The sequence below is a fragment of the Brachionichthys hirsutus genome, unplaced genomic scaffold (genome assembly GCF_040956055.1).
Source record: "Brachionichthys hirsutus isolate HB-005 unplaced genomic scaffold, CSIRO-AGI_Bhir_v1 contig_1145, whole genome shotgun sequence".
NCBI classification, from domain to species: domain Eukaryota; kingdom Metazoa; phylum Chordata; class Actinopteri; order Lophiiformes; family Brachionichthyidae; genus Brachionichthys; species Brachionichthys hirsutus.
Window position 1 is genome coordinate 647,939 of NW_027180315.1, and position 24,868 is coordinate 672,806.

General features: G+C 47.8%; 12 non-coding genes across 12 annotated transcripts; all 12 read right to left on the reverse strand.

Moving 5' to 3' along the window:
- Positions 1-9,876: 9,876 nt before the first annotated feature.
- LOC137912411 (U5 spliceosomal RNA) lies at positions 9,877-9,988 on the reverse strand. Its single transcript, XR_011106270.1, has one exon. It is a non-coding gene; the product is annotated as a U5 spliceosomal RNA (small nuclear RNA).
- Positions 9,989-10,121: 133 nt separating this feature from the next.
- Positions 10,122-10,312, reverse strand: LOC137912388 (U2 spliceosomal RNA). The gene has a single exon (XR_011106262.1). It is a non-coding gene; the product is annotated as a U2 spliceosomal RNA (small nuclear RNA).
- A 2,404-nt stretch (positions 10,313-12,716) lies between these two features.
- On the reverse strand, positions 12,717-12,827 carry LOC137912451 (U5 spliceosomal RNA). Its single transcript, XR_011106309.1, has one exon. It is a non-coding gene; the product is annotated as a U5 spliceosomal RNA (small nuclear RNA).
- A 134-nt stretch (positions 12,828-12,961) lies between these two features.
- On the reverse strand, positions 12,962-13,152 carry LOC137912366 (U2 spliceosomal RNA). The gene has a single exon (XR_011106241.1). It is a non-coding gene; the product is annotated as a U2 spliceosomal RNA (small nuclear RNA).
- Positions 13,153-14,924: 1,772 nt separating this feature from the next.
- On the reverse strand, positions 14,925-15,035 carry LOC137912452 (U5 spliceosomal RNA). Its single transcript, XR_011106310.1, has one exon. It is a non-coding gene; the product is annotated as a U5 spliceosomal RNA (small nuclear RNA).
- A 134-nt stretch (positions 15,036-15,169) lies between these two features.
- Positions 15,170-15,360, reverse strand: LOC137912367 (U2 spliceosomal RNA). The gene has a single exon (XR_011106242.1). It is a non-coding gene; the product is annotated as a U2 spliceosomal RNA (small nuclear RNA).
- Positions 15,361-18,542: 3,182 nt separating this feature from the next.
- On the reverse strand, positions 18,543-18,653 carry LOC137912454 (U5 spliceosomal RNA). Its single transcript, XR_011106311.1, has one exon. It is a non-coding gene; the product is annotated as a U5 spliceosomal RNA (small nuclear RNA).
- Positions 18,654-18,787: 134 nt separating this feature from the next.
- On the reverse strand, positions 18,788-18,978 carry LOC137912369 (U2 spliceosomal RNA). The gene has a single exon (XR_011106244.1). It is a non-coding gene; the product is annotated as a U2 spliceosomal RNA (small nuclear RNA).
- A 1,772-nt stretch (positions 18,979-20,750) lies between these two features.
- Positions 20,751-20,861, reverse strand: LOC137912455 (U5 spliceosomal RNA). Its single transcript, XR_011106312.1, has one exon. It is a non-coding gene; the product is annotated as a U5 spliceosomal RNA (small nuclear RNA).
- Positions 20,862-20,995: 134 nt separating this feature from the next.
- LOC137912370 (U2 spliceosomal RNA) lies at positions 20,996-21,186 on the reverse strand. Its single transcript, XR_011106245.1, has one exon. It is a non-coding gene; the product is annotated as a U2 spliceosomal RNA (small nuclear RNA).
- Positions 21,187-24,368: 3,182 nt separating this feature from the next.
- On the reverse strand, positions 24,369-24,480 carry LOC137912412 (U5 spliceosomal RNA). Its single transcript, XR_011106271.1, has one exon. It is a non-coding gene; the product is annotated as a U5 spliceosomal RNA (small nuclear RNA).
- Positions 24,481-24,613: 133 nt separating this feature from the next.
- Positions 24,614-24,804, reverse strand: LOC137912387 (U2 spliceosomal RNA). Its single transcript, XR_011106261.1, has one exon. It is a non-coding gene; the product is annotated as a U2 spliceosomal RNA (small nuclear RNA).
- Between the last annotated feature and the right edge of the window lie 64 nt (positions 24,805-24,868).

A 24,868-nucleotide genomic window follows, 5' to 3' on the forward strand; every position in this document is an offset into this window, starting at 1 on the left:
TGCAAGTGGGAAAAATGCAAATGAGCAAGTAATGTGCAAAATACAACAAAGTGACGCAGAAACAGAACAATATCCTCCTCTCAAGCTAAGGGATTTTTCCAATAATTTGGAAAGACCTTACTGCCAAGGAGTGATCACTGTCTTAGCCAAAAGGCCGAGAAGGCCGGTGGTTCCAACATTAAGAACCACCGTGCAATGCTGCTTTGCTTTGATGTTATCCTTTGAGTTCACAATGGTTTGGTATTGTGTAATGCCTGTATGCTTTGATGTTTTGAAACTCTGGACGTTTTCCCTTTTCCCCTCCAGGGGAGGGGGTGCTGCCGCTCCAAATGTGCCCAGGGGTGGTTTCTGTTAGATAAATCTGCAAATATGTTTATCATTAATTCACCAATCAGTAGCATTAATTATGTCATGGTTCTTTTAATGCCATTTATAATCATTGATTCATAATCAATTCTCACTGTAATCATAACGTATGTGACAATCGTATATCTGTTATATGCTGACGAGACTGAAGAAGTGAACACCTTGTGTTGTCTGGAAGAGCTATCTACTCAAGGTTGGAGTCTTCATGTCTGGGTGATTTACGCATGTACACATTCTTATCTGCTAATAAAACCAGCTGGGAGAGAACTGTTTCTCTGAGAATCGAGGACGAAGCTAGCAAGCGACCACTCTCCCTTGCTGGGAGAGTAGAGGGCGCTGCTCGAGCAGCTCCATTCTCCCTTGCTGAAAGAAAGATACCAGTCTCCTGTCTTACCGCAAGTCAAGTAAATGTTTAGTGGTGTGGAATATTTAGGACTTGGTTCTGATTTTCACTCTTTTACGGCGTCTCAAACCTGACAGTTTCCTGCTCAGGTGAGGAAGAGGCAAGGCGTCATTGTGAAGAGTAGCGTATTCTCCACCTCTTGACGGGTTTCCACCACAGCAGTGAAACACACAAAGCTCTCTCATAGGTGTTTTGAAACTCTGGACGTTTTCCCTTTTCCCCTCCAGGGGAGGGGGTGCCGCCGTGCCGCTCGTGCCCAGGCCTGGTGCCCGATGCTGGGAGGCGAAAAGCACGCTCGCCCCCTTGACACTCTGGAAGTTGGGGGGTTTCCCCTCCTCTCCCTCTCTCCCTCTCTGCCCATCTCCCAAGGCCCACCCACCCGTCGCAGAACACTGCCCGACCTCACCTCACCCACGCTGGGCTGAAGAGGGAGATGCCCCCCCCTACCCCACATTCTGGCCCCAGTCCGGGGAATGCCCGACCGACACAACCCGTCTCTCCACCACCTCCAGGGCACCCACACTCTGGCCCCAGTCCGGCGAGGCCCGACCGACACAACCCGGCTCTCCACCACCTCCCGGGCACCCACACTTTGATGATGATCACACACGGTTCATTTTATGCATCATTAAAAAAAATCATATAAATATGTCTTGAATTTGAAAGAAATCACATTTTATTTTTTTCCCCACTAAAGATGGGTTCGGCGAATGTGCATATAAAACTGGTGGGGTTCGGCACCTCCGACAACAGTAAGAACCACCGTGCAATGCTGCTTTGCTTTGATGTTATGCTTTGAGTTCACAATGGTTTGGTATTGTGTAATGCCTGTATGCTTTGATGTTTTGAAACTCTGGACGTTTTCCCTTTTCCCCTCCAGGGGAGGGGGTGCCGCCGTGCCGCTCGTGCCCAGGCCTGGTGCCCGATGCTGGGAGGTGAAAAGCACGCTCGCCCCCTTGACACTCTGGAAGTTGGGGGGTTTCCCCTCATTTCCCTCCTCTCCCTCTCTGCCCATCTCCCAAGGCCCACCCGCCCGTCGCAGAACCCTGCCCAACCTCACCTCACCCACGCTGGGCTGAAGAGGGAGATGCCCCCCCCTACCCCACATTCTGGCCCCAGTCCGGGGATGCCCGACCGACACAACCCGGCTCTCCACCACCTCCCAGGCACCCACACTCTGGCCCCCGTCCGGCAAGGCCAGACCGCCACAACCCGTCTCTCCACCACCTCCAAGTCACCCACACTCTGGCCCCCGTCCGGCAAGGCCAGACCGCCACAACCCGGCTCTCCACCACCTCCAGGGCACCCACACTCTGGCCCCCGTCCGGCGAGGCCAGACCACCACCTCCAGGGCACCCACACTCTGGCCCCCGTCCGGCGAGGCCAGACCGCTACAACCCGTCTCTCCACCACCTCCAGGGCACCCACACTCTGGCCCCAGTCCGGCGAGGCCCGACCGACACAACCCGGCTCTCCACCACCTCCCGGGCACCCACACTTTGATGATGATCACACACGGTTCATTTTATGCACCATTAAAAAAAATCATATAAATATGTCTTGAATTTGAAAGAAATCACATTTTATTTTTTTCCCCACTAAAGATGGGTTCGGCGAATGTGCATATGAAACTGGTGGGGTTCGGCACCTCCGACAACAGTAAGAACCACCGTGCAATGCTGCTTTGCTTTGATGTTATGCTTTGAGTTCACAATGGTTTGGTATTGTGTAATGCCTGTATGCTTTGATGTTTTGAAACTCTGGACGTTTTCCCTTTTCCCCTCCAGGGGAGGGGGTGCTGCCGCTCCAAATGTGCCCAGGGGTGGTTTCTGTTAGATAAATCTGCAAATATGTTTATCATTAATTCACCAATCAGTAGCATTAATTATGTCATGGTTCTTTTAATGCCATTTATAATCATTGATTCATAATCAATTCTCACTGTAATCATAACGTATGTGACAATCGTATATCTGTTACTGATAGGGTTATTCGCTAATTTTCATTTTGTTTAATGTAACTGTTAGGTGAAGAACAGTCCCATCTGGTGGGCAGCGATGTTTGCACCCTAAAAGTATTGTGATGTCACTGGGTCAAGAGGTGGAGCTACGAAGGTGATAAATAAACATGTTCCGGTCAGCGGAACAGAGTTGGTTTTGAGCAGCGCGCCAGACCACCCGGTCTTGGCTGCGTCAGAGAGAAAGCATCCCTGCTTCTGCCTGCTTCATTTCGATGCGTTTAAAATTTAATATCACAATGTTAGAGACTTTATCTCCAACATTTATTGGTCCTTCGAGCCGCGAATCCAATATCACGTGAATCCAAGGTCCGGAACGTGCGGCAGAAGCGCGGACGCACGCGGTTTCTGCGCAGGCATGGCGATGGTGAGTCGGCAACACAGCGGGTCCTCGGAGAAGGCCCCGTTCGCGTTTCGGTCCGACGGGAGGATCCGTGTGACGGAAGAACAGCGGGAAATACGCATCGATGGACGAAGGTAAGTAGGATTAAGATGTTTATGTGTGTGAATGAGTGAGAATGGAGGTCGCGCGCGGCGAGCGTTTTTGTCTGTTGCGAAGCACGTATGTCGATGCGTGCGCGGGCTCCGTTTTAAACGTTGCCTGGGATCCGGTTATTATCACAACAACGGTAATAAGGCCGAGAATTTAAAGGGATTCTTTAATTGGGTTTGCTCCAAGTGCGAGCTGTTTTCCGGTTATTATCACAACAACGGTAATAAGGCCGAGAATTTAAAGGGATTCTTTAATTGGGTTTGCTGCAAGAGCAGGCTGTAGGCTATTAAGACGAATAATAGACCTTGCCACCTGTGAAGTAGGGTGCTAAAATGTAATTTGGCCATGAGTGTAACGACAAGTAACGTGAGTGTATGTATGGATGTATGGATGCTTAAATGGTGCTTTTAAGCAGAGGAGCACATGGGGAACTGTAACATAAAATAGCATGCTATAAAAAACTAAAATAAAAATCGTAAGCAACAGGATAACTTGGATTGCAGAATGTCTCAGCGGGTTCTGCAGGCCTCGACTGGACATTCGTGCAAGAGGGGGATAACTTCCCAGTTGAAGATAAACATCTAGGAAGGTAGATTGTTTGTGAGTAGATTATTTCTAGCAGAGAAGAAGGAAAAGGTGATGTTTTGGTAATGAAAGTACAAGAGGATGTTTAATGATGGAGGAGATTTAAGAAGGATTGAGAAGGTCGCTTGGATGGAGTGGAGAAGAACGTCAGGAGGAGGAAGCAGGAACTGGTGAGTATATGGAAAGTATTGAGAATGTGTGGAGGAACAGCTAAGTTGAGGAAAAGAAACCAGAATGTGGTGTGTGTTGGAAATGTAACGTAAGAAGTATGATGTGTAAAGATTGTTCTGAGCGTTTCAGAAGGGACAAAGGAGCAGCATGGAGAAAGAGACCACATGGCACCTCCAAGATGGAGGCCAGGACAACTACAAAATGGAGGTTTAAGCAGAAAAAGTCTTTGTGAATTCCAAATTAGCATGACAGAACCAAGTCTCTACAGCCATTTATATGCGGATGATTCTGGAGACACCCTTTTGTTTGAAAGTTTTGGAAGACAAAGAAGGTTGAAGGAGATGTAAGAAGATGAAGCTGAGGAGAAGAAAAAAGAGGAGACAAAGGAATGCTGGATGGTGAAGACAGACAAGAGACAAAGACATGCCACATGGCATCGGATGACGCTGCATGGAGGCCACAGGCAGGCCACAACGCCAGGATGGTGACCAAGACAAGATCAAAGTGTTTGCACAGAATTAAAAATAAATAAAAATAAAATATCTAATGCCTTTTAACAAAACCCCAGATCAGCATAGTGGAGGTAAAATCACAAAATGGTGGGTTCAAGGAGGACGACTGACTGAATGCCTGTCTTTTCGTGGCTGAGTGGAGATGAGACGGGCCCTCTCAGGTCCACTCAGTCTTGAGACACGTTTGAGGCTACTCGTCCCCCACCATTTGCTTAGCTAAACACAGGAATGGGGATGTACCAGATCATTCCCCCACTTTTATGACTCTGTGGAATGCGAGCCACAGGGAGTCATCAAAGACAGACAGTTTAATTAGATTATCTAAATAAAATCTAAAATAATTGATGATTCAACGGTGAACAGGTAATTGCACAAACACACGCACACATCTAAAGGGACTTTTGACTGTACGGTACAAGACAGATAAGGAGGTTAGAGACTGACTTCAGACTGAAGGAAGATGAGACGACTAGAGACAGACTTGAATCAATTCAGATGTGAATTGAAAACTTGACATTTGTGAATATAACATGTAAATTAATGCTTTTTCTACCATAGCAGGAGAGATCCCGGACTGGACTGGAAGCAGATAAACTCTGCCAACATATGGGTTCTCAATAGTGAAACGTGAAATGAAGGACGGAAGAGGTTCAAAGATTTTATCGTGTGTCAATAAAGAAATGTGTTTTGTTCTGAGTTGCGAATGCAGATAGCAGCTCCAGGAACACCAGGAGAGACTGCTAAGCTGTGATGCAGAAACGACAGCCGACGGAAGCGCTGTACGGTCGAAGGAACATCTCAGAAAACAGCAGAGGAGAAGCCTGACGGACTGGAGGCGATGAACCTTCCAGCCAACACATGGCACCCTCAATAGGAGCATCTCAGACAAGCATAGGGTGAGAGGCACATGGAAACTCTTTTGAACTTATTTCATCCCAAATTGAGTGATGTATATAATATGCTGTGAATGTGACGTAAGAGTAGGAATTATTTTGAGACATTGTATTAAACAAGTTAGACTAATACTGATAGAATAGACTAGATTTACTAATGGAAGCAAGTTTGAACCATGGACTACGTTCATAGTTCAAACAGGAGGGATTGCACAGCAGTAATTAAATCAATAATTACTCTGGAAGAATAAAAATAATACAAAAAAAAATTGTTTGCTGTATATATGTGTAGAATCACTAAATCCTGTTCCAGTAGCCATAATAACTAGTTATAACGGTGATGATTTTGTGAATCAGGTGGTAAGATGTGAAACAACATGCAGATCAGATGTCACTGTATATCAGAGCGCTAGGCTAGTGTAGAGAAGGAAGCCATGGATGCAGTACATCGATTTGGTGAAGAGGAAGCGTTGAGTGAAAAGATGAAGCACACTCTTTCTGAACGATGTCCAGAGAGCAAATGATCTGCCGAAGTTTTTCTTTGTCCCGACAGGAGGGCGAATCTACTAAGCGTGTTTGGTGTCGGCGTCTTCATGGAAACCATCGGGAAGCAGCAGACGGTCCGGACCGAGGAACGGAGGACCACTCAGGGTCATGCTGACGACACCAACGAGACGTGAACATCCAGAGTTCCTCCTGAATCCATCCGTTGCACTGCAGGAGGAAACGTCTCTTGCCAAACTGATCCAGAGATGCAGACAGGAAGTCTGATCAGAGAGAGGTGGTGAGAGATTGACTCACACTCATTTTAAGATCTGTGAGGAAGAGACCCTCACAGTGTAACCAGGACAAGAACACTGACAGTGAAGCTGAATCACTTTCAAGAAGATTTGCTGATGGACAAGGAACGACAACAACCAGACTGATCTAACACCAAGAACAGTTTGCATTTTCCAAAGTGTAATCTGTTTGAATGTTTGTCTAGAGATGTGTGACTAGAAGAACGTCATAAAGTAATCTATGCAGATTAGGAGAGTTTCATAGGAGTAGTTAACCAACACCTGGTATCGTTATACTGTATTAATAGCAACTGTCAGTAATTTATGATTAAGTGGAGAAGCGTACGATGCAATTAGAATCCTAAAATAGATCAAATAACACTAATGAGCAGGATGTAGATTTAAATTCATAAACTAAATTTAACAAAACTATTGCTATTTGATATTCCAATAGGCATGAAATTAATAGAAAGATAGGTTAACAATTATACTAAAATAGAAGTAATAAGTCTACAACAACGTAAAAGTGTATAAGCATATGACTTTTGATAACATTAGAGTAAGTAAAAGTAGCTAAATTCTAGTGACAAGTTGAGTTAATAAGACAGTAAAAGATTGTTATGATTATCCATCCATAACATAATATAGACATTGTAGTAATTTAATTTAGAGTTCAGAATGTTCCAGATGTGTTAAAACTTTGGAGCAATAAAGATAAAATAATCATGTCACTGTTTTCAAATTTCAGTGTAGAGGAGATAATGCTGGTAAAATATTAAAGTAATTCAAACTAGGAGAAACATCAGTAAAGCTCTAACGTAGGGTTTGTGAATAAAGGGTTTGACAGTAACATTTAGATTGTGGAAATGAATGTTGTTTGTTTTTGTACTGATTTGAATTTATGTTTTTTCATGTTTGTTTTCCTTGTTGACGAGGAATGAGATGTTTGACATTGTATTAGGAACATTGTTAAAATGCCTGGATTGGGGGTCGTTAAGATAATCGCAGGTGCAGCTGGATTGTGGAAGGAATTTTCCCGTTTGAAAGATGTATGCTATATGAAGATGGAATCTGCAAACTACGGGTTTTTCGCCTTCCTCCCTGATTCAGGTCAGATCTTGAATGTAAGAACTCAGATCTTGAATGTAATAACTCAGGTATTGATCTTGATTGTATTGATTTTGTTCTATGATTGTTTGTTTTCTGATAGTTTAGTTCAAGCATGTTTAGTTAGCACTGAATGTTTTGTAGAAAGCAGAAGAATGTTACAGTTTACAATGAAAATACAGGAGGGAATGATAGGGTTATTCGCTAATTTTCATTTTGTTTAATGTAACTGTTAGGTGAAGAACAGTCCCATCTGGTGGGCAGCGATGTTTGCACCCTAAAAGTATTGTGATGTCACTGGGTCAAGAGGTGGAGCTACGAAGGTGATAAATAAACATGTTCCGGTCAGCGGAACAGAGTTGGTTTTGAGCAGCGCGCCAGACCACCCGGTCTTGGCTGCGTCAGAGAGAAAGCATCCCTGCTTCTGCCTGCTTCATTTCGATGCGTTTAAAATTTAATATCACAATGTTAGAGACTTTATCTCCAACAGTTATATGCTGACGAGACTGAAGAAGTGAACACCTTGTGTTGTCTGGAAGAGCTATCTACTCAAGGTTGGAGTCTTCATGTCTGGGTGATTTACGCATGTACACATTCTTATCTGCTAATAAAACCAGCTGGGAGAGAACTGTTTCTCTGAGAATCGAGGACGAAGCTAGCAAGCGACCACTCTCCCTTGCTGGGAGAGTAGAGGGCGCTGCTCGAGCAGCTGCATTCTCCCTTGCTGAAAGAAAGATACCAGTCTCCTGTCTTACCGCAAGTCAAGTAAATGTTTAGTGGTGTGGAATATTTAGGACTTGGTTCTGATTTTCACTCTTTTACGGCGTCTCAAACCTGACAGTTTCCTGCTCAGGTGAGGAAGAGGCAAGGCGTCATCGTGAAGAGCAGCGTATTCTCCACCTCTTGACGGGTTTCCACCACAGTAGTGAAACACACAAAGCTCTCTCATAGCTGTTTTGAAACTCTGGACGTTTTCCCTTTTCCCCTCCAGGGGAGGGGGTGCCGCCGTGCCGCTCGTGCCGAGGCCTGGTGCCCGATGCTGGGAGGCGAAAAGCACGCTGGCCCCCTTGACACTCTGGAAGTTGGGGGGTTTCCCCTCATTTCCCTCCTCTCCCTCTCTGCCCATCTCCCAAGGCCCACCCGCCCGTCGCAGAACACTGCCCAACCTCACCTCACCCACGCTGGGCTGAAGAGGGAGATGCCCCCCCCTACCCCACATTCTGGCCCCAGTCCGGGGATGCCCGACCGACACAACCCGGCTCTCCACCACCTCCCAGGCACCCACACTCTGGCCCCCGTCCGGCAAGGCCAGACCGCCACAACCTGTCTCTCCACCACCTCCAAGTCACCCACACTCTGGCCCCAGTCCGGCGAGGCCCGACCGACACAACCCGGCTCTCCACCACCTCCCGGGCACCCACACTTTGATGATGATCACACACGGTTCATTTTATGCACCATTAAAAAAAATCATATAAATATGTCTTGAATTTGAAAGAAATCACATTTTATTTTTTTCCCCACTAAAGATGGGTTCGGCGAATGTGCATATGAAACTGGTGGGGTTCGGCACCTCCGACAACAGTAAGAACCACCGTGCAATGCTGCTTTGCTTTGATGTTATGCTTTGAGTTCACAATGGTTTGGTATTGTGTAATGCCTGTATGCTTTGATGTTTTGAAACTCTGGACGTTTTCCCTTTTCCCCTCCAGGGGAGGGGGTGCTGCCGCTCCAAATGTGCCCAGGGGAAGAGGCAAGGCGTCATCGTGAAGACTAGCGTATTCCTCCACCTCTTGACGGGTTTCCACCACAGCAGTGAAACACACAAAGCTCTCTCATAGCTGAAATCGTATTCCACGGATCAAGTGGAGCTTTACGATGTAAAAATTGATTTATTCAGAACAATGATTTGAATTTGTAAAATACAATTTAAGAGTAACAATTTGAGCTGAGGTCATGGAGACAAAATGAAAGAATTGATCCCTCTGGATCTAACTCATTTGACTCATTTCTGTGCAGTTGAGGACCAAACTAGAAAGATAAAACTGGCTTCCTGGAATCTCAGGTTTTTCGTGATGTTTCAGCCCATGGACAGCGCTGGCAGGGAAACAACTGACCCAGATGAGTCTATCAGCTCATCCTGTGTAAAGGAAGGTTTAGCCAGAGCTAACTATGCTTTGCTCCTATGCTATGCTACTGTGCCTTCAGCCTGTCATCCCTCCCTCTAAATGCAGTGAGCTCATGAAGGATCTTGTTTTTGACCACATCTGGAGTCAAACACGATGTGTTTGCTTTATGACACAGCAGGAAAATTATTTGTCCATCAAGGCGGTGCATCGCCTCCTGAGCAGTTGAAGAAGACGCTGCCATCAGTGAGAAACACTGATCCATGCTGCAGCCATAGATTTAATGTTAAAATTCTAACATCAAAGCACAAGTTGATCAAAGGCCTACAGTGCATATAAGAAGGATTGCGTCCCACATTAGCCACGTGTACACTACACTACACTTAATTGGAAATAACAAATACTTTTTTTCACAGGGAAAGGACGCCCCACTTTAGCGGGGCGTAAAAAATTGGCTTCAACTCTCGTTGTTCCACTCCACGGAAATCTTTAGTAAAAGGCGAAAGATTTATACGATCTGAAGTGAAGCAAGAGCGATCTACCTCTCATTGAAAGTCAGACCGACCCCATTTCTGACAACAAGACTTTCAGTCCTGGTTCATCTCAGAATATCACCCACACTGATCTCCAGTCAGCATGCAACAGTCATTGGTTTTACACAAGGCAGGAGGAGGGTGCACCGTTCCTGGCAGCCCTGCAATACCAGGTCAATGCGCAGAGCGAGTGAGGCAAGCCCCTTTCTCAGCTCCCAGTTCTAAAAATCTGCTTAATATGGTATCCTCTAATAGAGGACATATCAGATATTAAACTGATAAGAACAGATACTACACTTGATCTTAGCCAAAAGGCCGAGAAGCGACGAGCCCAGCTCGTTTGGCGCAGGTGCCAACTGCCTGAAGCCTATCCCTCAGGTCGTGGTGCAGACACATGCTGACTATAGTAAAAGCTGCTGATTCAAACTCGGCTTGTGGTCCGAAGCTCACATTGACTATATTATACCCTGTTGATCATTTTGGTCTTGACAGGGTGGATCCTGGATGTCCAGGTGATGGTGGTTTCTGTTAGATAAATCTGCAAATATGTTTATCATTAATTCACCAATCAGTAGCATTAATTATGTCATGGTTCTTTTAATGCCATTTATAATCATTGATTCATAATCGATTCTCACTGTAATCATAACGTATGTGACAATCGTATATCTGTTATATGCTGACGAGACTGAAGAAGTGAACACCTTGTGTTGTCTGGAAGAGCTATCTACTCAAGGTTGGAGTCTTCATGTCTGGGTGATTTACGCACGTACACATTCTTATCTGCTAATAAAACCAGCTGGGAGAGAACTGTTTCTCTGAGAATCGAGGACGAAGCTAGCAAGCGACCACTCTCCCTTGCTGGGAGAGTAGAGGGCGCTGCTCGAGCAGCTCCATTCTCCCTTGCTGAAAGAAAGATACCAGTCTCCTGTCTTACCGCAAGTCAAGTAAATGTTTAGTGGTGTGGAATATTTAGGACTTGGTTCTGATTTTCACTCTTTTACGGCGTCTCAAACCTGACAGTTTCCTGCTCAGGTGAGGAAGAGGCAAGGCGTCATCGTGAAGAGCAGCGTATTCTCCACCTCTTGACGGGTTTCCACCACAGTAGTGAAACACACAAAGCTCTCTCATAGCTGTTTTGAAACTCTGGACGTTTTCCCTTTTCCCCTCCAGGGGAGGGGGTGCCGCCGTGCCGCTCGTGCCCAGGCCTGGTGCCCGATGCTGGGAGGCGAAAAGCACGCTGGCCCCCTTGACACTCTGGAAGTTGGGGGGTTTCCCCTCATTTCCCTCCTCTCCCTCTCTGCCCATCTCCCAAGGCCCACCCGCCCGTCGCAGAACACTGCCCAACCTCACCTCACCCACGCTGGGCTGAAGAGGGAGATGCCCCCCCCTACCCCACATTCTGGCCCCAGTCCGGGGATGCCCGACCGACACAACCCGGCTCTCCACCACCTCCCAGGCACCCACACTCTGGCCCCCGTCCGGCAAGGCCAGACCGCCACAACCTGTCTCTCCACCACCTCCAAGTCACCCACACTCTGGCCCCAGTCCGGCGAGGCCCGACCGACACAACCCGGCTCTCCACCACCTCCCGGGCACCCACACTTTGATGATGATCACACACGGTTCATTTTATGCACCATTAAAAAAATCATATAAATATGTCTTGAATTTGAAAGAAATCACATTTTATTTTTTTCCCCACTAAAGATGGGTTCGGCGAATGTGCATATGAAACTGGTGGGGTTCGGCACCTCCGACAACAGTAAGAAGCACCGTGCAATGCTGCTTTGCTTTGATGTTATGCTTTGAGTTCACAATGGTTTGGTATTGTGTAATGCCTGTATGCTTTGATGTTTTGAAACTCTGGACGTTTTCCCTTTTCCCCTCCAGGGGAGGGGGTGCTGCCGCTCCAAATGTGCCCAGGGGAAGAAGCAAGGCGTCATCGTGAAGACTAGCGTATTCCTCCACCTCTTGACGGGTTTCCACCACAGCAGTGAAACACACAAAACTCTCTCATGGCTGAAATCGTATTCCATGGATCAAGTGGAGCTTTACCATGTAAGAATTGATTTATTCAGAACAATGATTTGAATTTGTAAAATACAATTTAAGAGTAACAATTTGAGCTGAGGTCATGGAGACAAAATGAAAGAATTGATCCCTCTGGATCTAACTCATTTGACTCATTTCTGTGCAGTTGAGGACCAAACTAGAAAGATAAAACTGGCTTCCTGGAATCTCAGGTTTTTCGTGATGTTTCAGCCTATGGACAGCGCTGGCAGGGAAACAACTGACCCAGATGAGTCTATCAGTTCATCCTGTGTAAAGGAAGGTTTAGCCAGAGCTAACTATGCTTTGCTCCTATGCTATGCTACTGTGCCTTCAGCCTGTCATCCCTCCCTCTAAATGCAGTGAGCTCATGAAGGATCTTGTTTTTGACCACATCTGGAGTTAAACACGATGTGTTTGCTTTATGACACAGCAGGAAAATTATTTGTCCATCAAGGCGGTGCATCGCCTCCTGAGCAGTTGAAGAAGACGCTGCCATCAGTGAGAAACACTGATCCATGCTGCAGCCATAGATTTAATGTTAAAATTCCAACATCAAAGCACAAGTTGATCAAAGGCCTACAGTGTAAATAAGAAGGATTGCGTCCCACATCAGCCACGTGTACACTACACTACACTTAATCGGAAATAACAAATACTTTTTTTCACAGGAAAATGACGCCCCACTTTAGCAGGGCGTAAAAAATTGACTTCAACTCTCGTTGTTCCACTCCACGGAAATCTTTAGTAAAAGGCGAAAGATTTATACGATCTGAAGTGAAGCAAGACAATCTACCTTCTCATTGAAAGTCAGACCGACCCCATTTCTGACAACAAGACTGTCAGTCCTGGTTCATCTCAGAATATCACCCACACTGATTTCCAGTCAGCACGCAACAGTCATTGGTTTTACACAAGGCAGAAGGAGGTTGCACCGTTCCTGGCAGCACTGCAATACCAGGTCGATGCGTAGAGCGAGCGAGGCAAGCCCCTTTCTCAGCTCCCAGCTCTAAAAATCCGCTTAATATGGTATCCTCTAGTAGAGGACATACCAGATATTAAACTGATAAGAACAGATACTACACTTGATCTTAGCCAAAAGGCCGAGAAGCGATGAGCCCGGTTCGTTTGGCGCAGGTGCCAACTGCCTGAAGCCTATCCCTCAGGTCGTGGTGCAGACACATGCTGACCATAGGAAAAGCTGCTGATTCAAACTCGGCTTGTGGTCCGAAGCTCACATTGACTATATTATACCCTGTTGATCATTTTGGTCTTGACAGGGTGGATCCTGGATGTCCCTCCTCTCCCTCTCTCCCTCTCTGCCCATCTCCCAAGGCCCACCCACCCGTCGCAGAACACTGCCCGACCTCACCTCACCCACGCTGGGCTGAAGAGGGAGATGCCCCCCCCTACCCCACATTCTGGCCCCAGTCCGGGGATGCCCGACCGACACAACCCGGCTCTCCACCACCTCCCAGGCACCCACACTCTGGCCCCCATCCGGCAAGGCCAGACCGCCACAACCCGTCTCTCCACCACCTCCAAGTCACCCACACTCTGGCCCCAGTCCGGCGAGGCCAGACCGCCACAAGCCGTCTCTCCACCACCTCCAGGGCACCCACACTCTGGCCCCAGTCCGGCGAGGCCAGACCGCTACAACCCGTCTCTCCACCACCTCCAGGGCACCCACACTCTGGCCCCAGTCCGGCGAGGCCCGACCGACACAACCCGGCTCTCCACCACCTCCCGGGCACCCACACTTTGATGATGATCACACACGGTTCATTTTATGCACCATTAAAAAAAATCATATAAATATGTCTTGAATTTGAAAGAAATCACATTTTATTTTTTTCCCCACTAAAGATGGGTTTGGCGAATGTGCATATGAAACTGGTGGGGTTCGGCACCTCCGACAACAGTAAGAACCACCGTGCAATGCTGCTTTGCTTTGATGTTATGCTTTGAGTTCACAATGGTTTGGTATTGTGTCATGCCTGTATGCTTTGATGTTTTGAAACTCTGGACGTTTTCCCTTTTCCCCTCCAGGGGAGGGGGTGCTGCCGCTCCAAATGTGCCCAGGGGAAGAAGCAAGGCGTCATCGTGAAGACTAGCGTATTCCTCCACCTCTTGACGGGTTTCCACCACAGCAGTGAAACACACAAAGCTCTCTCATAGCTGAAATCGTATTCCACGGATCAAGTGGAGCTTTACGATGTAAAAATTGATTTATTCAGATCAATGATTTGAATTTGGAAAATACAATTTAAGAGTAACAATGTGAGCTGAGGTCATGGAGACAAAATGAAAGAATTGATCCCTCTGGATCTAACTCATTTGACTCATTTCTGTGCAGTTGAGGACCAAACTAGAAAGATAAAACTGGCTTCCTGGAATCTCAGGTTTTTCGTGATGTTTCAGCCCATGGACAGCACTGGCAGGGAAACAACTGACCCAGATGAGTCTATCAGCTCATCCTGTGTAAAGGAAGGTTTAGCCAGAGCTAACTATGCTTTGCTCCTATGCTATGCTACTGTGCCTTCAGCCTGTCATCCCTCCCTCTAAATGCAGTGAGCTCATGAAGGATCTTGTTTTTGACCACATCTGGAGTTAAACACGATGTGTTTGCTTTATGACACAGCAGGAAAATTATTTGTCCATCAAGGCGGTGCATCGCCTCCTGAGCAGTTGAAGAAGACGCTGCCATCAGTGAGAAACACTGATCCATGCTGCAGCCATAGATTTAATGTTAAAATTCCAACATCAAAGCACAAGTTGATCAAAGGCCTACAGTGTAAATAAGAAGGATTGCGTCCCACATCAGCCACGTGTACACTACACTACACTTAATCGGAAATAACAAATACTTTTTTTCACAGGAAAATGACGCCCCACTTTAGCAGGGCGTAAAAAATTGACTTCAACTCTCGTTGTTCCACTCCACGGAAATCTTTAGTAAAAGGCGAAAGATTTATACGATCTGAAGTGAAGCAAGACAATCTACCTTCTCATTGAAAGTCAGACCGACCCCATTTCTGACAACAAGACTGTCAGTCCTGGTTCATCTCAGAATATCACCCACACTGATTTCCAGTCAGCACGCAACAGTCATTGGTTTTACACAAGGCAGAAGGAGGTTGCACCGTTCCTGGCAGCACTGCAATACCAGGTCGATGCGTAGAGCGAGCGAGGCAAGCCCCTTTCTCAGCTCCCAGCTCTAAAAATCCGCTTAATATGGTATCCTCTAGTAGAGGACATACCAGATATTAAACTGATAAGAACAGATACTACACTTGATCTTAGCCAAAAGGCCGAGAAGCGATGAGCCCGGTTCGTTTGGCGCAGGTGCCAACTGCCTGAAGCCTATCCCTCAGGTCGTGGTGCAGACACATGCTGACCATAGGAAAAGCTGCTGATTCAAACTCGGCTTGTGGTCCGAAGCTCACATTGACTATATTATACCCTGTTGATCATTTTGGTCTTGACAGGGTGGATCCTGGATGTCCCTCCTCTCCCTCTCTCCCTCTCTGCCCATCTCCCAAGGCCCACCCACCCGTCGCAGAACACTGCCCGACCTCACCTCACCCACGCTGGGCTGAAGAGGGAGATGCCCCCCCCTACCCCACATTCTGGCCCCAGTCCGGGGATGCCCGACCGACACAACCCGGCTCTCCACCACCTCCCAGGCACCCACACTCTGGCCCCCATCCGGCAAGGCCAGACCGCCACAACCCGTCTCTCCACCACCTCCAAGTCACCCACACTCTGGCCCCAGTCCGGCGAGGCCAGACCGCCACAAGCCGTCTCTCCACCACCTCCAGGGCACCCACACTCTGGCCCCAGTCCGGCGAGGCCAGACCGCTACAACCCGTCTCTCCACCACCTCCAGGGCACCCACACTCTGGCCCCAGTCCGGCGAGGCCCGACCGACACAACCCGGCTCTCCACCACCTCCCGGGCACCCACACTTTGATGATGATCACACACGGTTCATTTTATGCACCATTAAAAAAAATCATATAAATATGTCTTGAATTTGAAAGAAATCACATTTTATTTTTTTCCCCACTAAAGATGGGTTCGGCGAATGTGCATATGAAACTGGTGGGGTTCGGCACCTCCGACAACAGTAAGAACCACCGTGCAATGCTGTTTTGCTTTGATGTTATGCTTTGAGTTCACAATGGTTTGGTATTGTGTAATGCCTGTATGCTTTGATGTTTTGAAACTCTGGACGTTTTCCCTTTTCCCCTCCAGGGGAGGGGGTGCTGCCGCTCCAAATGTGCCCAGGGGTGGTTTCTGTTAGATAAATCTGCAAATATGTTTATCATTAATTCACCAATCAGTAGCATTAATTATGTCATGGTTCTTTTAATGCCATTTATAATCATTGATTCAAAATCAATTCTCACTGTAATCATAACGTATGTGACAATCGTATATCTGTTATTGGCTGACGAGACTGAAGAAGTGAACACCTTGTGTTGTCTGGAAGAGCTATCTACTCAAGGTTGGAGTCTTCATGTCTGGGTGATTTACGCATGTACACATTCTTATCTGCTAATAAAACCATCTGGGAGAGAACTGTTTCTCTGAGAATCGAGGACGAAGCTAGCAAGCGACCACTCTCCCTTGCTGGGAGAGTAGAGGGCGCTGCTCGAGCAGCTCTATTCTCCCTTGCTGAAAGAAAGATACCAGTCTCCTGTCTTACCGCAAGTCAAGTAAATGTTTAGTGGTGTGGAATATTTAGGACTTGGTTCTGATTTCCACTCTTTTACGGCGTCTCAAACCTGACAGTTTCCTGCTCAGGTGAGGAAGAGGCGAGGCGTCATCGTGAAGAGTAGCGTATTCTCCACCTCTTGACGGGTTTCCACCACAGCAGTGAAACACACAAAGCTCTCTCATAGCTGTTTTGAAACTCTGGACGTTTTCCCTTTTCCCCTCCAGGGGAGGGGGTGCCGCCGTGCCGCTCGTGCCCAGGCCTGGTGCCCGATGCTGGGAGGCAAAAAGCACGCTCGCCCCCTTGACACTCTGGAAGTTGGGGGGTTTCCCCTCCTCTCCCTCTCTCCCTCTCTGCCCATCTCCCAAGGCCCACCCACCCGTCGCAGAACACTGCCCGACCTCACCTCACCCACGCTGGGCTGAAGAGGGAGATGCCCCCCCCTACCCCACATTCTGGCCCCCGTCCGGCGAGGCCAGACCGCTACAACCCGTCTCTCCACCACCTCCAGGGCACCCACACTCTGGCCCCAGTCCGGCGAGGCCAGACCGCTACAACCCGTCTCTCCACCACCTCCAGGGCACCCACACTCTGGCCCCAGTCCGGCGAGGCCCGACCGACACAACCCGGCTCTCCACCACCTCCCGGGCACCCACACTTTGATGATGATCACACACGGTTCATTTTATGCACCATTAAAAAAAATCATATAAATATGTCTTGAATTTGAAAGAAATCACATTTTATTTTTTTCCCCACTAAAGATGGGTTCGGCGAATGTGCATATGAAACTGGTGGGGTTCGGCACCTCCGACAACAGTAAGAACCACCGTGCAATGCTGCTTTGCTTTGATGTTATGCTTTGAGTTCACAATGGTTTGGTATTGTGTAATGCCTGTATGCTTTGATGTTTTGAAACTCTGGACGTTTTCCCTTTTCCCCTCCAGGGGAGGGGGTGCTGCCGCTCCAAATGTGCCCAGGGGAAGAGGCAAGGCGTCATCGTGAAGACTAGCGTATTCCTCCACCTCTTGACGGGTTTCCACCACAGCAGTGAAACACACAAAGCTCTCTCATAGCTGAAATCGTATTCCACGGATCAAGTGGAGCTTTACGATGTAAAAATTGATTTATTCAGAACAATGATTTGAATTTGTAAAATACAATTTAAGAGTAACAATTTGAGCTGAGGTCATGGAGACAAAATGAAAGAATTGATCCCTCTGGATCTAACTCATTTGACTCATTTCTGTGCAGTTGAGGACCAAACTAGAAAGATAAAACTGGCTTCCTGGAATCTCAGGTTTTTCGTGATGTTTCAGCCAATGGACAGCGCTGGCAGGGAAACAACTGACCCAGATGAGTCTATCAGCTCATCCTGTGTAAAGGAAGGTTTAGCCAGAGCTAACTATGCTTTGCTCCTATGCTATGCTACTGTGCCTTCAGCCTGTCATCCCTCCCTCTAAATGCAGTGAGCTCATGAAGGATCTTGTTTTTGACCACATCTGGAGTCAAACACGATGTGTTTGCTTTATGACACAGCAGGAAAATTATTTGTCCATCAAGGCGGTGCATCGCCTCCTGAGCAGTTGAAGAAGACGCTGCCATCAGTGAGAAACACTGATCCATGCTGCAGCCATAGATTTAATGTTAAAATTCCAACATCAAAGCACAAGTTGATCAAAGGCCTACAGTGTAAATAAGAAGGATTGCGTCCCACATCAGCCACGTGTACACTACACTACACTTAATCGGAAATAACAAATACTTTTTTTCACAGGAAAATGACGCCCCACTTTAGCAGGGCGTAAAAAATTGACTTCAACTCTCGTTGTTCCACTCCACGGAAATCTTTAGTAAAAGGCGAAAGATTTATACGATCTGAAGTGAAGCAAGACAATCTACCTTCTCATTGAAAGTCAGACCGACCCCATTTCTGACAACAAGACTGTCAGTCCTGGTTCATCTCAGAATATCACCCACACTGATTTCCAGTCAGCACGCAACAGTCATTGGTTTTACACAAGGCAGAAGGAGGTTGCACCGTTCCTGGCAGCACTGCAATACCAGGTCGATGCGTAGAGCGAGCGAGGCAAGCCCCTTTCTCAGCTCCCAGCTCTAAAAATCCGCTTAATATGGTATCCTCTAGTAGAGGACATACCAGATATTAAACTGATAAGAACAGATACTACACTTGATCTTAGCCAAAAGGCCGAGAAGCGATGAGCCCGGTTCGTTTGGCGCAGGTGCCAACTGCCTGAAGCCTATCCCTCAGGTCGTGGTGCAGACACATGCTGACCATAGGAAAAGCTGCTGATTCAAACTCGGCTTGTGGTCCGAAGCTCACATTGACTATATTATACCCTGTTGATCATTTTGGTCTTGACAGGGTGGATCCTGGATGTCCCTCCTCTCCCTCTCTCCCTCTCTGCCCATCTCCCAAGGCCCACCCACCCGTCGCAGAACACTGCCCGACCTCACCTCACCCACGCTGGGCTGAAGAGGGAGATGCCCCCCCCTACCCCACATTCTGGCCCCAGTCCGGGGATGCCCGACCGACACAACCCGGCTCTCCACCACCTCCCAGGCACCCACACTCTGGCCCCCATCCGGCAAGGCCAGACCGCCACAACCCGTCTCTCCACCACCTCCAAGTCACCCACACTCTGGCCCCAGTCCGGCGAGGCCAGACCGCCACAAGCCGTCTCTCCACCACCTCCAGGGCACCCACACTCTGGCCCCAGTCCGGCGAGGCCAGACCGCTACAACCCGTCTCTCCACCACCTCCAGGGCACCCACACTCTGGCCCCAGTCCGGCGAGGCCCGACCGACACAACCCGGCTCTCCACCACCTCCCGGGCACCCACACTTTGATGATGATCACACACGGTTCATTTTATGCACCATTAAAAAAAATCATATAAATATGTCTTGAATTTGAAAGAAATCACATTTTATTTTTTTCCCCACTAAAGATGGGTTTGGCGAATGTGCATATGAAACTGGTGGGGTTCGGCACCTCCGACAACAGTAAGAACCACCGTGCAATGCTGCTTTGCTTTGATGTTATGCTTTGAGTTCACAATGGTTTGGTATTGTGTCATGCCTGTATGCTTTGATGTTTTGAAACTCTGGACGTTTTCCCTTTTCCCCTCCAGGGGAGGGGGTGCTGCCGCTCCAAATGTGCCCAGGGGAAGAAGCAAGGCGTCATCGTGAAGACTAGCGTATTCCTCCACCTCTTGACGGGTTTCCACCACAGCAGTGAAACACACAAAGCTCTCTCATAGCTGAAATCGTATTCCACGGATCAAGTGGAGCTTTACGATGTAAAAATTGATTTATTCAGATCAATGATTTGAATTTGGAAAATACAATTTAAGAGTAACAATGTGAGCTGAGGTCATGGAGACAAAATGAAAGAATTGATCCCTCTGGATCTAACTCATTTGACTCATTTCTGTGCAGTTGAGGACCAAACTAGAAAGATAAAACTGGCTTCCTGGAATCTCAGGTTTTTCGTGATGTTTCAGCCCATGGACAGCACTGGCAGGGAAACAACTGACCCAGATGAGTCTATCAGCTCATCCTGTGTAAAGGAAGGTTTAGCCAGAGCTAACTATGCTTTGCTCCTATGCTATGCTACTGTGCCTTCAGCCTGTCATCCCTCCCTCTAAATGCAGTGAGCTCATGAAGGATCTTGTTTTTGACCACATCTGGAGTTAAACACGATGTGTTTGCTTTATGACACAGCAGGAAAATTATTTGTCCATCAAGGCGGTGCATCGCCTCCTGAGCAGTTGAAGAAGACGCTGCCATCAGTGAGAAACACTGATCCATGCTGCAGCCATAGATTTAATGTTAAAATTCCAACATCAAAGCACAAGTTGATCAAAGGCCTACAGTGTAAATAAGAAGGATTGCGTCCCACATCAGCCACGTGTACACTACACTACACTTAATCGGAAATAACAAATACTTTTTTTCACAGGAAAATGACGCCCCACTTTAGCAGGGCGTAAAAAATTGACTTCAACTCTCGTTGTTCCACTCCACGGAAATCTTTAGTAAAAGGCGAAAGATTTATACGATCTGAAGTGAAGCAAGACAATCTACCTTCTCATTGAAAGTCAGACCGACCCCATTTCTGACAACAAGACTGTCAGTCCTGGTTCATCTCAGAATATCACCCACACTGATTTCCAGTCAGCACGCAACAGTCATTGGTTTTACACAAGGCAGAAGGAGGTTGCACCGTTCCTGGCAGCACTGCAATACCAGGTCGATGCGTAGAGCGAGCGAGGCAAGCCCCTTTCTCAGCTCCCAGCTCTAAAAATCCGCTTAATATGGTATCCTCTAGTAGAGGACATACCAGATATTAAACTGATAAGAACAGATACTACACTTGATCTTAGCCAAAAGGCCGAGAAGCGATGAGCCCGGTTCGTTTGGCGCAGGTGCCAACTGCCTGAAGCCTATCCCTCAGGTCGTGGTGCAGACACATGCTGACCATAGGAAAAGCTGCTGATTCAAACTCGGCTTGTGGTCCGAAGCTCACATTGACTATATTATACCCTGTTGATCATTTTGGTCTTGACAGGGTGGATCCTGGATGTCCCTCCTCTCCCTCTCTCCCTCTCTGCCCATCTCCCAAGGCCCACCCACCCGTCGCAGAACACTGCCCGACCTCACCTCACCCACGCTGGGCTGAAGAGGGAGATGCCCCCCCCTACCCCACATTCTGGCCCCAGTCCGGGGATGCCCGACCGACACAACCCGGCTCTCCACCACCTCCCAGGCACCCACACTCTGGCCCCCATCCGGCAAGGCCAGACCGCCACAACCCGTCTCTCCACCACCTCCAAGTCACCCACACTCTGGCCCCAGTCCGGCGAGGCCAGACCGCCACAAGCCGTCTCTCCACCACCTCCAGGGCACCCACACTCTGGCCCCAGTCCGGCGAGGCCAGACCGCTACAACCCGTCTCTCCACCACCTCCAGGGCACCCACACTCTGGCCCCAGTCCGGCGAGGCCCGACCGACACAACCCGGCTCTCCACCACCTCCCGGGCACCCACACTTTGATGATGATCACACACGGTTCATTTTATGCACCATTAAAAAAAATCATATAAATATGTCTTGAATTTGAAAGAAATCACATTTTATTTTTTTCCCCACTAAAGATGGGTTCGGCGAATGTGCATATGAAACTGGTGGGGTTCGGCACCTCCGACAACAGTAAGAACCACCGTGCAATGCTGTTTTGCTTTGATGTTATGCTTTGAGTTCACAATGGTTTGGTATTGTGTAATGCCTGTATGCTTTGATGTTTTGAAACTCTGGACGTTTTCCCTTTTCCCCTCCAGGGGAGGGGGTGCTGCCGCTCCAAATGTGCCCAGGGGTGGTTTCTGTTAGATAAATCTGCAAATATGTTTATCATTAATTCACCAATCAGTAGCATTAATTATGTCATGGTTCTTTTAATGCCATTTATAATCATTGATTCAAAATCAATTCTCACTGTAATCATAACGTATGTGACAATCGTATATCTGTTATTGGCTGACGAGACTGAAGAAGTGAACACCTTGTGTTGTCTGGAAGAGCTATCTACTCAAGGTTGGAGTCTTCATGTCTGGGTGATTTACGCATGTACACATTCTTATCTGCTAATAAAACCATCTGGGAGAGAACTGTTTCTCTGAGAATCGAGGACGAAGCTAGCAAGCGACCACTCTCCCTTGCTGGGAGAGTAGAGGGCGCTGCTCGAGCAGCTCTATTCTCCCTTGCTGAAAGAAAGATACCAGTCTCCTGTCTTACCGCAAGTCAAGTAAATGTTTAGTGGTGTGGAATATTTAGGACTTGGTTCTGATTTCCACTCTTTTACGGCGTCTCAAACCTGACAGTTTCCTGCTCAGGTGAGGAAGAGGCGAGGCGTCATCGTGAAGAGTAGCGTATTCTCCACCTCTTGACGGGTTTCCACCACAGCAGTGAAACACACAAAGCTCTCTCATAGCTGTTTTGAAACTCTGGACGTTTTCCCTTTTCCCCTCCAGGGGAGGGGGTGCCGCCGTGCCGCTCGTGCCCAGGCCTGGTGCCCGATGCTGGGAGGCAAAAAGCACGCTCGCCCCCTTGACACTCTGGAAGTTGGGGGGTTTCCCCTCCTCTCCCTCTCTCCCTCTCTGCCCATCTCCCAAGGCCCACCCACCCGTCGCAGAACACTGCCCGACCTCACCTCACCCACGCTGGGCTGAAGAGGGAGATGCCCCCCCCTACCCCACATTCTGGCCCCCGTCCGGCGAGGCCAGACCGCTACAACCCGTCTCTCCACCACCTCCAGGGCACCCACACTCTGGCCCCAGTCCGGCGAGGCCAGACCGCTACAACCCGTCTCTCCACCACCTCCAGGGCACCCACACTCTGGCCCCAGTCCGGCGAGGCCCGACCGACACAACCCGGCTCTCCACCACCTCCCGGGCACCCACACTTTGATGATGATCACACACGGTTCATTTTATGCACCATTAAAAAAAATCATATAAATATGTCTTGAATTTGAAAGAAATCACATTTTATTTTTTTCCCCACTAAAGATGGGTTCGGCGAATGTGCATATGAAACTGGTGGGGTTCGGCACCTCCGACAACAGTAAGAACCACCGTGCAATGCTGCTTTGCTTTGATGTTATGCTTTGAGTTCACAATGGTTTGGTATTGTGTAATGCCTGTATGCTTTGATGTTTTGAAACTCTGGACGTTTTCCCTTTTCCCCTCCAGGGGAGGGGGTGCTGCCGCTCCAAATGTGCCCAGGGGAAGAGGCAAGGCGTCATCGTGAAGACTAGCGTATTCCTCCACCTCTTGACGGGTTTCCACCACAGCAGTGAAACACACAAAGCTCTCTCATAGCTGAAATCGTATTCCACGGATCAAGTGGAGCTTTACGATGTAAAAATTGATTTATTCAGAACAATGATTTGAATTTGTAAAATACAATTTAAGAGTAACAATTTGAGCTGAGGTCATGGAGACAAAATGAAAGAATTGATCCCTCTGGATCTAACTCATTTGACTCATTTCTGTGCAGTTGAGGACCAAACTAGAAAGATAAAACTGGCTTCCTGGAATCTCAGGTTTTTCGTGATGTTTCAGCCAATGGACAGCGCTGGCAGGGAAACAACTGACCCAGATGAGTCTATCAGCTCATCCTGTGTAAAGGAAGGTTTAGCCAGAGCTAACTATGCTTTGCTCCTATGCTATGCTACTGTGCCTTCAGCCTGTCATCCCTCCCTCTAAATGCAGTGAGCTCATGAAGGATCTTGTTTTTGACCACATCTGGAGTCAAACACGATGTGTTTGCTTTATGACACAGCAGGAAAATTATTTGTCCATCAAGGCGGTGCATCGCCTCCTGAGCAGTTGAAGAAGACGCTGCCATCAGTGAGAAACACTGATCCATGCTGCAGCCATAGATTTAATGTTAAAATTCTAACATCAAAGCACAAGTTGATCAAAGGCCTACAGTGCATATAAGAAGGATTGCGTCCCACATTAGCCACGTGTACACTACACTACACTTAATTGGAAATAACAAATACTTTTTTTCACAGGGAAAGGACGCCCCACTTTAGCGGGGCGTAAAAAATTGGCTTCAACTCTCGTTGTTCCACTCCACGGAAATCTTTAGTAAAAGGCGAAAGATTTATACGATCTGAAGTGAAGCAAGAGCGATCTACCTCTCATTGAAAGTCAGACCGACCCCATTTCTGACAACAAGACTTTCAGTCCTGGTTCATCTCAGAATATCACCCACACTGATCTCCAGTCAGCATGCAACAGTCATTGGTTTTACACAAGGCAGGAGGAGGGTGCACCGTTCCTGGCAGCACTGCAATACCAGGTCAATGCGCAGAGCGAGTGAGGCAAGCCCCTTTCTCAGCTCCCAGTTCTAAAAATCTGCTTAATATGGTATCCTCTAATAGAGGACATGTCAGATATTAAACTGATAAGAACAGATACTACACTTGATCTTAGCCAAAAGGCCGAGAAGCGATGAGCCCGGCTCGTTTGGCGCAGGTGCCAACTGCCTGAAGCCTATCCCTCAGGTCGTGGTGCAGA